Genomic DNA, 14,223 nt, shown 5'->3' with positions numbered 1-14,223 from the left:
CATATCCTCTAGCCTATACTGCAGAGATACATAAGTAGTAAATAAGATCGGTGTAAATCTTGCTGCATTATTAAGCTATTAGCTCCATGATCTAAATAAAATGTACTTTCTCTCACTTTTTGGATGATGTGATAATTATTTGAAAAGAGCGAGCCTGGCACAATCAGTATTTTTATTTGTAATGTTAGATGTGCAAAAATTATATTCTTCTTGCTTAATTGCAGTGTTTTGTGGTACGAGGCCATGATCAATTGTGCTTTGGTTCCTTTCTCTCCTCAAGTCTGAACAAAAAATGAAACAGCAGCCCATTATTAAGTTATTGACGGCTATAGTGAGGAAAAGGTTTAGTTTATGTCATTGAGATATTTCAGATCAACTTTCATTTCGCTTTCCCTGTCTACCCAGTGAAAATCATCTCTGGATAGGAAAAGCTAGGAGAAGCATTGCCTTATCTGATTAGTAATTGCCTCTCATGCATCCACTAAATCCAGTTTGAGAGAATGATGTTGACAGAAATATTTGAAGTGCATACATTTTGAGTGAGGATCACAGGCATCCTTCTTGATTGTCAATCTCAGAAACTGATTTGGCAAGCTATCTTTTCATAATTTCGAGATATTGCAGAGATATTTGCTGTGAGGTCTTGTCATAGAGAATAAAACTGGATTGCACTCAACAAACACAATACAGATGGTGATGATGATGGTGACTCAGGCTTGTGACTGAGAGTGTTAAAATAGACATTGGACACCGTACCTTTGGTTTGAAATAAACTAGTAGGTTGATCCTTGAATTTGAATTTTTATTAGGATTCCCAATAGCTGGCGGCAAAATGTAATCTTCCTGGAACCCAACACAGAACTTAAAATATATTACAATACAATTTACATTAACTTCTTCGAGATAGGGGGCGAGCTTTTAATTTTTGGATAAAAAAGGTTCCCGTTTTAAACAAGATATTTGTTTGTTAAGACTATGCATGTAATTGACAGCTTTGGAAAGAAAAAACTCTGATGTTTCCAAAACTGCAAAGATATTATCTGTGAGTGCCCCAGAACTAATGCTACAGGCGAAACCAAGATTAAGTTTCATACAGGAAATGCCCCAGATTCTGAAGGCGCTGTGTTCCAATGTCTCCTTATATGGCTGTGAATGCGCCAGGAATGAGCCTGCCCTTTCTGTCGTTTCCCCAAGGTGTCTGCAGCATTGTGACATATTTGTAGGCATATCATTGGAAGATTGACCATACGAGACTACATTTACCAGGTGTCCGCCCGGTGTCCTGCGTCAAAATTATTGCGTAATCTCCAGGTCCATGCGCGTTCCATTTCTTCAGAGGATTAACTAAACTGCCACGAATGACTTATCATCGAATAGATATGTGAAAAGCACCTTGAGGATTGATTCTAAACAACGTTTGCCATGTTTCTGTCAATATTATGGAGTTAATTTGGAAGAAAGTTTGCGTTTTAATGACTTAATTTTCGTTTTTCTTCTTACCCAAACGTGATGAAGAAAACGGAGCGATTTGTCTACACAAATAATATTTTTGTAAAAACTGAACATTTGCTATCTAACTGAGAGTCTCCTCATTGAAAACATCTGAAGTTCTTCAAAGGTAAATGATTTTATTTGAATGCTTTTCTTGTTTTTGTGAAAACGTTGCATTCTGAATGCTACGCTAAATGCTACGCTCGCTATCAATAATCTTACACAAATGCTTGTTTTGCTATGGTGGAAAAGCATATTTTGAAAATCTGAGATGACAGTGTTGTTAACAAAAGGCTAAGCTTGAGAACCAGCATATTTATTTCATTTCATTTGCGATTTTCATGAATAGTTAACGTTGCGTTATGGTAATGATCTTGAGGCTGTATTCACGATCCCGGATCCGGGATGGCTAGAATCAAGAGGTTAAGCAACTACAAAAATGTTATAAGTAGACGTTACAGACAATTAAAATACCTTACATGTAAGATGGCGCCTCAGAAGAAGGCAGACGTTTTACGTGCCCCCAACCGATAGTTTATTTGTTTGTTTATTTGCGTTGTTTATATTAAAAAAAGTTTACTTATTTTGAACATAATGTTGCCGCTACCGTCTCATATGACCTAAAATAACTTCTGGACATCAGGACTGCGATTACTCACCATGGACTGGCAGAATCCTTTTTTTCCTTCAATGAGTCTGCCGAGGCCGATGCAAACGATATACTGCTTTCTCGGGAACAGGCCCAGGTCCCCGTGATTTGCGTGAAGAGGTTGAGAAAAAGGTTCCGGAGGGCGGGCTGCCTTCTGAGAATTCGTAGGCGATCGAATAAAACCCCACTTCCTTCCATTCTGCTAGCAAACGTGCAATTTTTGGACAATAAAATAGATGACCTACGCGGAAGATTCAACTACCAACGGCACATTCAAAACTGTAATATCTTATGCTTCACGGAGACGTGGCTGAATGACGACACTATCAACATATAGCTGGCTGGTTATACACTGCACCGGCAGGATAGAACAGCGACGTCTGGTAAAACAAGGGGCGGCGGACTATGTATTTTTGTAAATAAAAGCTGGTGCACGATATCTAAGGAAGTCTCGAGCTATTGCTCGCCTGAGGTAGAGTATCTCATGACAAACTGTAGACCACAGTCTGTATTTTTCGTAGCTGTATACATTTACATTTACATTTAAGTCATTTAGCAGACGCTCTTATCCAGAGCGACTTACAAATTGGTGCATTCACCTTATGACATCCAGTAGAACAGTCACTTTACAATAGTGCATCTAAATCTTAAAGGGGGGGGGGTGAGAAGGATTACTTATCCTATCCTAGGTATTCCTTAAAGAGGTGGGGTTTCAGGTGTCTCCGGAAGGTGGTGATTGACTCCGCTGTCCTGGCGTCGTGAGGGAGTTTGTTCCACCATTGGGGGGCCAGAGCAGCGAACAGTTTTGACTGGGCTGAGCGGGAACTGTACTTCCTCAGTGGTAGGGAGGCGAGCAGGCCAGAGGTGGATGAACGCAGTGCCCTTGTTTGGGTGTAGGGCCTGATCAGAGCCTGGAGGTACTGAGGTGCCGTTCCCCTCACAGCTCCGTAGGCAAGCACCATGGTCTTGTAGCGGATGCGAGCTTCAACTGGAAGCCAGTGGAGAGAGCGGAGGAGCGGGGTGACGTGAGAGAACTTGGGAAGGTTGAACACCAGACGGGCTGCGGCGTTCTGGATGAGTTGTAGGGGTTTAATGGCACAGGCAGGGAGCCCAGCCAACAGCGAGTTGCAGTAATCCAGACGGGAGATACATATCACCACAGTCAGAGGCTGGCACTAAGACAGCATTGAATGAGCTGTTTTCTGCCATAAGCAAACAAGAAAAAGCTCTCCCAGAGGCGGCGCTCATAGTAGCCAGGGACTTTTAATGCAAGGAAACTTAAATCCGTTTTACCAAATTTCTATCAGCGTGTTAAATGTGCAACCAGAGGGAAAAAAATCTGGACCACCTTTACTCCACATACAGAGATGCGTACAATGCTCTCCCTCGCCTTCCATTTGGCAAATCTGACCATAATTCTATTCTCCTTATTCCTGCTTACAAGCAAAAATCAAAGCAGGAAGCAACAGTGACTAGCTCAATAAGAAAGTGGTCAGATGAAGCAGATACTAAGCTGCAGAACTGTTTTGCTAGCACAGACTGGAATATGTTCCGAGATTCCTCCGATGGTATTGAGGAGTACACCACATCAGTCATTGGCTTCCTCAATAAGTACATTGATGACATCGTCCCCATAGTGTCCGTACATACATACCCCAACCAGAAACCATGTATTACAGGCAACATCCGCACTGAGCTAAAGGCTAGAGCTGCCGTTTTCAAGGAGTGGGACTCCTTATAAGAAATCCCACTTTGCCGTCCAATGAACCATCAAACAGGCAAAGCGTCAATGCAGGACTAAGATCGAATCGTACTACACTGGATCTGATGCTTGTCAGATGTGGCAGGGCTTGCAAACCATTAGACTACAAAGGGAAGCACAGCTGAGTGCTGCCCAGTGACACAAGCCTACCAGACGAGCTAAACTACTTCTATGCTCGCCCTCGAGGCAAATAACACAGAAACATGCTTGAGAGCATCAGCTGTTCCGGACAACTGTGTGATCACGCTCTCCTCAGCCAATGTGAGTAAGACCTTTAAACAGGTCAACATTCACAAGGCTGTAGGGCCAGACGGATTACCAGGGCATGTTCTGCGAGCATGTGCTGACCAACTGGCAAGTGTCTTCACTGACATTTTCAACCTCTCCCTGTCCGAGTCTATAATACCAACATGTTTTAAGCAGAACACCATAGTGTCTGTGCCCAAGAACACTAAGATAACCTGCCTAAACAACTACCGACCCGTAGCACTCACGTCTGTATCCATGAAGTGCTTTGAAAGGCTGGTCATGGCTCACATCAACAACATTATTCCAGAAACCCTAGACCTGCCATCCAGGACCTTCCTGCCATCCAGGACCTCTATACCAGGCGGTGTCAGAGGAAGGCTCTAAAAGTTGTCAAAGACTCCAACCACCCTAGTCAAAGACTGTTCTCTCTGCTACCGCAAGGCAAGCGGTACCTTAGCACCAAGTCTTGGCCCAAGAGGCTTCTAAACATCTTCTACCCCCAAGCCATAAGACTCCTGTTGTTATCATCTATGCATTGTCATTTCAATAACGCTACCTGCATGTGCCTATTACCTCTACTAACTGGTGCCCCCGCACTTTGACTCTGTACCAGTACCCCCCTCTGTCCAGTCTCACTATTGTTATTTTACTGCTGCACTTTTTATTTTTATTTTTTATTTGACCTTTATTTTACTAGGCAAGTCAGTTAAGAACAAATTCTTATTTTCAATGACGGCCTAGGAACAGTGGGTTAACTGCCTGTTCAGGGGCAGAACGACAGATTTTGTACCTTGTCAGCTCAGGGATTTGAACTTACAACCTTTCGGTTACTAGTCCAATGCTCTAACCACTAGGCTACCCACTTTAATCACATCTTACTTTTATTTCTTATTCTTATCCTTATTTATTATTTTTTAAACTGCATTGTTGGTTAGGGGCTCTTAAGTAAGCATTTCACTGTAAGGTCTACTACACCTGTTGTATTCAGCGCATGTGACTAATAAAATGTGATTTGCTGTGATACATTTAACTTCAATGGGATTAGTATCTGTCCAGTCATATGACCGATCACATTAGATGCTATTTTTTTGTTTTCTTGAAGGTGGGTTTACTTTTTGCCAGAGAAATGTGATTTGGTAAATAATTATATTTAGTGATGGTTCTGTTTATTTGAGGAGATTTGTCCTTGGTCTGGGGGGTATCAGCTGTCCTGAATTTGCCTGTCTGGTTTAGTGGTTTGTTCATTGCTTGTGGTCTTCAAAAATATTTGGTGTCTTTAAAATTACTACATTCCTAAACAATATCTAGACCGGATACTAAGATGCATTCAGTTTACATTCATACGGATAGAGCAATGAACTGCTGATCTGGCACCCCTGTTTTGAGTGAGTTGGAGATTGTTTCTATTTTTTGCTGCAGATGACCACATGACTGGACAGTACTCTAGGTGTGATAGAACCAGAACTTCAATCACCTGATTCAGAGTGCTGAGGGTGTACTAAAATCGACACCATACTATTGGTCTGAAATAAACTAGTGGATTTGGGTTTGAAATTGAGGGTGTCCTAACATGTAAAATGTACCATTGGTCTGAAATAAAATAGTAGGGAAGCCTAAAGACTGAGAATGTCCTAACATGTACACCATACCGTTAGTCTGAAACAAGGTAGTTTGCCTGACCAGATATAGCTACCCATCATTGTATTGATTTGTCTGTGTCAGTCATCCCCTTGTCCTGGAGCATCACACAACACCAGGGTTAGAAACTAGTTCAACCCCTGGCCTAATCAATTGAGAGGCTTTTTGGATGTTGTTTACGAACAACGCTTTGATTCTATGATGTATGAACTATTTGGATGTTCAAGATTTCTGGACATGAATCAGAAACATGTCAACTTTGCTGCATTCATTTTGTTGTTGACATGTTTCTGATTATTGTCCCGGGATTTTTAACAAGAACATGATGACGTTAAAGATGTGTCATGATAGAAAATGAAATCTATCGAGAGTTGATCATGACTCTTTGCTGTTAAGTTAACATTTTTCTTTAATTATGTCGTGCTGGTTTATTTTTGTACCTAAAGCATAATAACCGCACCAGGATTCAGTCATAAAACCAAAATCTGAATTTTTAGAAGCACTGCAGAGTGACTTAAGTGTTTTAACAGTGTTGTTGGGATGCAGTGCATGGGTGGTTTGGCATCACACATGCAGAGGATCAAACTCTGACGGCATGCATTTTTGGCTCAATAACCAGATATTTTCCAGTCACAAAGTAGGGCAGCGCAAGCTATTATATCTCATTCAGATTTACACGACTGCAACCTATTTGATCCATGTGAAGTAAATTGAGTCAAACAGGAATGCAGCCCAATGTAGACCATTGGAGAAAAAAACATGGTTTCAAGTGCTAAAACAATCGGCAACAACCCTCTACATACATAGTAATAGCTAGCAGAACCCCTCGACAACATTCCGCTGAAAGGGCAGCGAGCGAAATTCAAAAATATGTTTTAGAAATATGTAACTTTCACACATTAACAAGTCCAGTAGGTTTAAAATCACATTTCAAGAATATCAGTTGTAGAAATAGGCAGGCTTTTGTGAGTTTGTGGTTGTGGTAACTAGTGAGAACTGGTAGGTAGGTAGCCAGGACTGCGGTAGATTGAACTGTATTGCCCCTAGTGGTCATACGCATAACCATATCTGGATTGTGATTTCACATAATTTTATGATTTTTTTGGTTTGTGTTTAAACATAACAATGAAAAAAATGGCAGTTTAAACATCAAGTAACATTTTACATTTGTTACATCCAGTCAGTTTTCCAAAATGTTTGTGCTTTAAGATTATTGATCCCTTTCAATTCCTGCGCTATCATGCAGTTGCTTATTTAATAAATTAGTACGATGACATTGGTTGGCAATAGGCACGTGCACAGATAGGCCTCTAGGGGTGCACTTTTAGATTGGTAGCATTTTTTGTATTTATTACTAAATGTTTTATTTTATTTTTAGTCTCTTTTCTCTCCTGTTCTGTGAAGAAATGACCATCAAAGTAGGTAATTTCTCATTTTTGAATCTTGGAAAATGTCCCCTCCCCGCTTCTCTACACCCATGCGAGCATACACTGCACTTGTCTTCTTGCTGTTGCAGCACAAGCAGAAACTACACACGCCTAGCGGTCGTAAGATTAGTAGCACACTGGCTACTTTTTGAGTTTTATGTCAGTTTCATGGTCAGAGACAGGGAAGGGTTCAATTCGACTGTTTTTAAATGCGCCCACCAGAGGGCAGTGCCGCCTCTATTTCAACGTAATTTCTGTCTTAGAGAGGAAATGCTTGTTTATGTTCCACCTCCGAAAGAATGACCTGGGCTAGTAATACATATTCTTGAAATGGGAGGTTCAGTGTTACTAGCTAGCTAATGTTAGCTAGCTATCTAATCTGTTGTTGCTGATGCTAAACTCACTGATTTTGCCTGGCTTTTCTGCCTGCTAGCTAGCCCTAAATCAGAACGAGCGATGGTAGCTATTATTCTGTTCTGTATGCTAACGCCTGGGCTGACGTTCTATGTTTAGCCAAGCTGATGGCTAGCTAGCCCAGTGTAGGCTGCTGAGGGGAGGACGACTCATAATAATGGCTGGAACAGAGCAGATGGAATGGCATCAAACACATGATACGTATTTGATACATCCAACCATTACCATGAGCCCGTCCTCCCCAATTAAGGTGCCACCAACCTCCTGTGAGCTAGCCATATCTGCATGCTAGCTGATATTTCTCCATTAAAATCCAGTTATGCAGACGACGGCAAGAGCCATTTTCTGAATGTGTGTCATGACACTCGTTTGCTACCACACCTTGCTACAAAAGTAGCTAGCAACCTTATGGCTGCTGTTAGATCTGTAGAGGGTGACTAATCCCAGAACTCCTCATATAAATATCCCCTTTGGGTTCACTTATGAACATTGCACAAATCTCTCCAAGCTTCAGAACTTGTGCTCTAAGGAGGTTGCAGAGGTATGTTGTGTATTATGTTGATTTGTCAACTCTAATTCTGTGTGTGTGTGGTGTTACACAGACCAAACTTTTCTACTGTAAAATAAAAAATACATACTGATGTGCTTATATGAAGACAGTATGCATACACTTTACCTAGCATCAAAATAAGTTGTGTATAGTAGCTTTCTTACACCCCCTCACCACAGGGACAGGATTTGACTGTCTACACACTGACATGCACATTGCACAGCTCTCTAGGCAAAGCTGTGCTGTCTCAAGTCTCCAGTGGGTGTTTAGGCATTACAGGTTATGGATCTGTGCATTCAGGTGGCAGGAGGAGTAACGTGCATGACACTCCATCCTGGGTATAAGGGAGTTTGCCTCAACCCATGGGTCCTGCAGGGTGAGTCCAATAACTACAGGCAGATAGATGTATGGTTAGATGCCAGAGGAAGCTTTGAATCGGTTAGTAGCCGACAGAGAAATAAGAGTGCAATTGATGAACTTATGTAGATGTTCTAAACTAGGTGTTTGGATAACTTCCACATTTAGTAACAGGTCCATGTAGAACAAACAACACTGTACGTAATACACAGGGTTTCTCCCTCCCCCTGTTGACTAATAGCATACAATGAAATAATAAAAAAATATATCATATTTCATGTATCATATTATATATTCTATGTTGTAGTTTGAACAGGTCAGACTAAACCTACCTAATTTTGGTCTCCCCACCAAATGTAGAAATACGCAGAGTTCACCGGTGCCTTTTGAATAGAGTAGTTGTAAGTCTGTTAAACACAAAGTTTCACAAATAGGGATAAGGGATAAGCAACGTTCACACAACTATTTATACATACTCGGTTTGAGCCAATCCCTGGCCTCTGTACCTGTAATGGGTTGGTGCAGGCAGTTTGGGAATACGTCGTCATCGGGACTGTGAACATCCTGGATGTGGTTAGCTACCGATGTCTACCTTGCCACCATCTTCTTACCACACTTTGACATTGAGGCCAACCAGTACAGGTGGTTGTAGTAGTAGTGCTTGATGTCAGGCCTCTCCTCCCTCAGGTACTTCTGGATCGAGGGGTGTCGATCTGTGACTATGGAGCCAATGCTGACATCTGCCTCCTCCAGGGCAGCAAGGCTCCTCAGCAGTCCCTCCTCCATTCTCAAGCTGTTGCCAACATTGTTGCTCTGTGTAAGCGAAAAACAGTATTATTGGAAATGTTTACTTCAATCAATGTTAGGCTGGGCAGAGGCTTCCAATTCAGGATTCAGAGATGCCATTACAAACATGACACAGAGATGCCTATCTAGGCAGACATAGGTACTCCATGGATGAAAAGCTCACCTGTACAAGTTGTACGTCCAACGCACTGATGTCAGTGGCGGTCAGTGCCGTTTATGATGAGGGTGAACACTTTTTTTCATGAGCAAGGCCTTATTTCTAATACGGCATGTTGGATGTATGTCTCATTCATATTCCATTCATCCAGTTCAGTGTAACATCGATAGGTTTAGGCTACTACGTGATACTCAAATATTCCCAACAACTTAGCCTATGAATGAAAGCTTACAATGTAGGTGCACACAGGTCGAGAGAACATTTTCAGATGACACACAGTGACACATGGACAGACAGTGACACATTCAATTCAGCCCTGCACACTCTTGCCTGCATCTAGCTTATCTAGGGTGTAATTACTATTCCAACAGATGCAAATTAGAGTTTCTATTGGACAAATTCAGGTATTTTCATCCCAGTTTCGTTTAAGATTTTGTTTTGTTGACAGAATCGGCGGAATGAATACACCCCTGATCATAGCAGCCACATCAGCTGTATGTGACCTGACAAAAAAAAAAACTTTCCAAGCCAAACCATGTCATAACCGCTATACACAGCCTACATCGTTGTCCCCATATTAGCTAAAGTAAAGTCAACATAGGTAATATAACTAATGCCTTGGTGAACCTGCTACAATCAGTAACGTTACAGTGTATAGTCAGTAAGCAGTTAGACCGGCGGGCCCCGGTAGTAATAATTTTATAAAACCAAAAGCTTACCTTGACTTGAAGAATTCCAGTGTTGTGTTGGATAGTCATAGCCAGCAAGCTAACATAGAATTCTTTTGTTTGAGTGTTTGCGTAACTAAACGAGCCAGCTGCATTTGCTAGCTAAGTAAGTGAAACTGAAAGTGAAACAAATGACAATCTCTCTCTTGCTTCTCCTTCATTTTTGAAGAAATTAATTTTTTGAAAACAAATCTCTCTGAGTCAACTATTCACCACATATTATGCACGGCAGTGCTAGCTAGCTGTAGCTTATGCTTTCAGTACTAGATTCCTTCTATGATCCTTTCACTGGATGGAAACAATGACAGTTCATTCTGCAAGAGCTCTGATAGGTTGGAGGACTTCCTCCGGAAGTTGTCATAATTACTGTGTATTTCTATGTAATGGTGAGAACCAAGAGCCTCCTAGGTTTTGTATTGAAGGCAATGTACCAAGAGGAGGGCGGAAGCTAGCTGTCCTCCGGCTACACCATGGTGCTACCCTACAGAGTGCTGTTGAGGCTACTGTAGACTTTAATTGCAAAACAGTGTGTTTTAATCAATTATTTGGTGACATGAATATATTTAGTCTAGTTTTTCAATGTTTTACCATTTAAAAAAAAAAGAAATTCACTGAGGAGGATGATCCTCCCCTTCCTTTGAGGAGGAGCCTCCACTGATTGATGTTCAAGTTGGTGTAGGACCAGGTTAGATGTTAGAGGTTGAGATCAATGTCAGTCCAACTCAAGAGAAGTGTGGACATTTTGTATGTGTGTGTTTATTTGCAAATATGCATAGGACATGCAGGCATGTGTGTGCCTTTGTCCACATGTAATTCGAAAGTAGACAGACAGCGTGCAAATATATTTCACAAAACAAATTTTGCACAGTGGCCAAGTGAGTCTGCTTTCAGATCCACAGCTTCCTCGTCAGACTGTCGGAGGAGGACTTTCTACTCTGACTTCCACTGCCAGTATGTGGTTGGATGCAGTACCTTTCACTGATGGTTGTAGTCGGTTTATTTGCAAATGGTCTGCACTTTTAGCACATTCAGGAACTGAAATATAAATGAAGCACATAAAAACGTAGATCAGCATTATATACTTACATCCAAGGTTTCAGATTACACTAGAACATATTTTGCTTTACCTTGTTGTCTGAGCAAAAGAAGAGCCAGAAGAGCTATACCTGCAGTCAGGTGGAGGTTGCCTGAAGGGGTGTTGTACTCGTCCACATCTTGGTGTTGTCACAGTGAGGGCAAATCTGGGCAATGCAGATCAGGGTAACTTGGAACCGCTTCATGATTTCACATTCTTTGGTGCAAACTGGACAGGATTGGAAAAGCTGCTGCAGCAGGCAGTCTTCATACACAATGTACTTCCTCACCATAAGAACAGGCGTGTCTGGGACTCTGTAGCAGTGATAAAAGGTTGCAGGTGTGAGGTACAATTTTTTCACTGTCTACATTAGTCTAGATCTAGTACTTTGGCACAGCAATACATTTCACCGATCAAATGTATCTGTGCAACAACACATTTAGTCATACATGACCATTACAAGGTCACTACGAAGTATCTTACCATGCCGCAGATGATGCCAGTGATAACTGATAACTATAGTCATCAGTGGAACAGTCCACTCTTGACCTTTTCACTGGAATGCAAGTAGGCACCGAAGCTTCAGGCATGCATGCTAGTGGTGTTGTAGCGCAAGACACACATATTCCGTGCTGAGAAATCGCAAGCCTGTGGCAGGTCTGTCTGGCAGCTGTTCTCTCTTGTGATAGAAACCTGTAAATATATGTACATAAGACCTCTCACTTCACTCCAAAGTTTTGATACCATAACGTTACACATTTAGCACTGCTAACGTTGGCTATCCCAGCTATCACAACAAATGTTAGCTTTCTAATTGCATAAGCATTTCAAGAAGCACATTTCCTACGGCAAATTTAGAATTGACATTTGAGCAGCTAAGTAGCTCAGAGGCTCTTTTTACTTACAGTCTCGCCGTCCGGATAGATGGTCGTATTGTCATCATATTTGAGCCGAAGTCTCCTCTGAAAGTCCATCTCCACCGGTAAATAGTTTGAGAAAGACTCCCGGTTGAAAAGTGCATTTCAAAATGATGCCTGTACATTTTCATCCTGCTCATCCAATCCGAGGAAACGTATCCACTGCTGGTCAAATTGACGTTGGCTGCTGGTAAACTTGACGTCGGCAGAGCAACTCATGCAATCCCAGGTCTTTGGTGTTGCAACTGGCAATCCTACAAGCATCATAGGGGGGGGATTGCACAAATGGACAGACAGGCAGACAGAATGTATAAAGCTACAAACCGAGACAAACAGATACATGGACAAAGCACAAACGATAATGATAGACAGACAGATAGATATAGCAAGAGCAATAGCAAATGAATGTCGAAAGGCTGTTTTGGCTCCGTCACGAAGAAGACGAACTTTGCCATGCTGGTGGGTGGTAACATTCAAACATAACCCTCCCTGGAAATAAACGTAGTCTGAAAAGTATTAGTCTGTCATATCATAAGGGAAACACCATTACCTTGGAACAAGTCCAATGTCCCCACTTTTCCACTTCAAGCCCAAATATATCATACTTTGACTTAATCATTGAGTTATTGACTTCAATCGTTGTGCAACATCTTGGGTAAGCTCTGGGCATCGTCTTTCAGTTGTAAAATGCCTACTGCAGATGTTAGCAGCAGAACAAACTCCAAACAAGTAAAGAGTAGTTAAATTGTTACAACAGCATAGCTAACAGTTAGCTAGCTAACTACATAGCTGATAACCTTGCCCTCTGTGAGCAGCAGGTTTTTGCTGAAAAAGAAATGTCTATTAAAATAAAAAATGAAATTTGACTAAAGGGAGCAGTACAGAATTCTGAAGTATTATCAGTAGAGAATTTGGGGCAAACAAATTGTTGTTGTGGGGGGTCTTTTTTTACTTTCTTCTTTGAGCGAGCACCTGCCCCTCAAGGTCTGTGTGAATCTGGTTGGCAATATGATCAAAATATGCATGACATTTGAAGCTTGGCAATAGCCAACTGGCCAGTGGTCACCAAAGGCAAATGTAAAGTTCTCAATTTGAGCAAACATAGTAATAATAATAATGTTCAATTTTGTCAGACTAGGTATGTGTTACGTACCAATACTGTACAAGTCCTGGGTATAACCCCGTAGTCATTTTAGTCTTCACCTTGAAAATGTGCCACAATCTTGAAACCAGTTTTGTTGCTCACTCACAGTACAATTGTGGACAAAGCCATTTTTCAGGGGAAAACATTGAAAAGGAGCTTTCTAAATGTTTTACCTGTACCATACTGGTGCTAAAAGCAAAGCTGGCTCTTCCAGTGAAAACCGTAAGACATAAAAGAAAGACATTACACATTGACTAGTGTGAAAGGGGTGTGTGAGTATACAAATTGTAAATTGTCATCAATTGATTTATACAGTGATCATCAACTAGATTCAGCCGAGCGACAATTTTTTCTTGAGCGGATGGGAAGAGGGCCAGAACATAATTAGAAATAATTTGTAGACTACAAAAAGCCCAAACATATGTAACGTTTGACTAAAACACAATCATTTCAAACCTTGCTTACATTTGTATACAATCACACACACTGTATATCTCTCTAGTATGTGTGGGAATACTTTTGAACAGATTTCCAAAATTAAAATCACTTGTCTCTGATTTGCTGGTGTTTTAAAGTATTTTACGTCTATAATAAGGATAATGTATGATGTATTACATAGGTGCTCTTAGTTATTACATTGTGTGTGACTGACTTATGATAGAGCTATGCTGGAATGCATTGACATAAACGTTAGATTGGTTGTCAAATCATGTTTCTGACATGCCGCGTTTTTTATTTTTTTTTAACTTGAGGATTTCTCGCGAGCCAACAACACCTCTGAATTGTGTATCACCTAAAGCATAATATTTTTCTACTGAAAGTGAGGAGAAAAAAAAATGCAGACTTTGAAGTAAGGTG

The 14,223-nt window shown here is 41.2% G+C and overlaps 1 protein-coding gene across 12 annotated transcripts in view; it reads left to right on the top strand.

Moving 5' to 3' along the window:
• The window catches only part of adgrl2a (adhesion G protein-coupled receptor L2a), a 187,851-nt gene that overhangs the window by 81,518 nt on the left and 92,110 nt on the right, over positions 1 to 14,223 (top strand). Inside the window, exon 3 of one of the 12 annotated variants that reach the window (XM_052523436.1) lies at positions 9,225 to 9,354. The exons of the other annotated variants lie outside the window; for them this stretch is intronic. The gene's annotated coding sequence lies outside the window, so the exon portion shown is untranslated. The remainder of the gene's footprint in view (positions 1 to 9,224; positions 9,355 to 14,223) is intronic. 12 annotated transcript variants of the gene reach the window in all.

This window comes from Oncorhynchus keta, chromosome 8, assembly GCF_023373465.1.
Source record: "Oncorhynchus keta strain PuntledgeMale-10-30-2019 chromosome 8, Oket_V2, whole genome shotgun sequence".
Taxonomy (NCBI): domain Eukaryota; kingdom Metazoa; phylum Chordata; class Actinopteri; order Salmoniformes; family Salmonidae; genus Oncorhynchus; species Oncorhynchus keta.
Note: the sequence above shows the minus strand (reverse complement) of the source record. Positions and strands in the feature narration are given on the sequence as shown.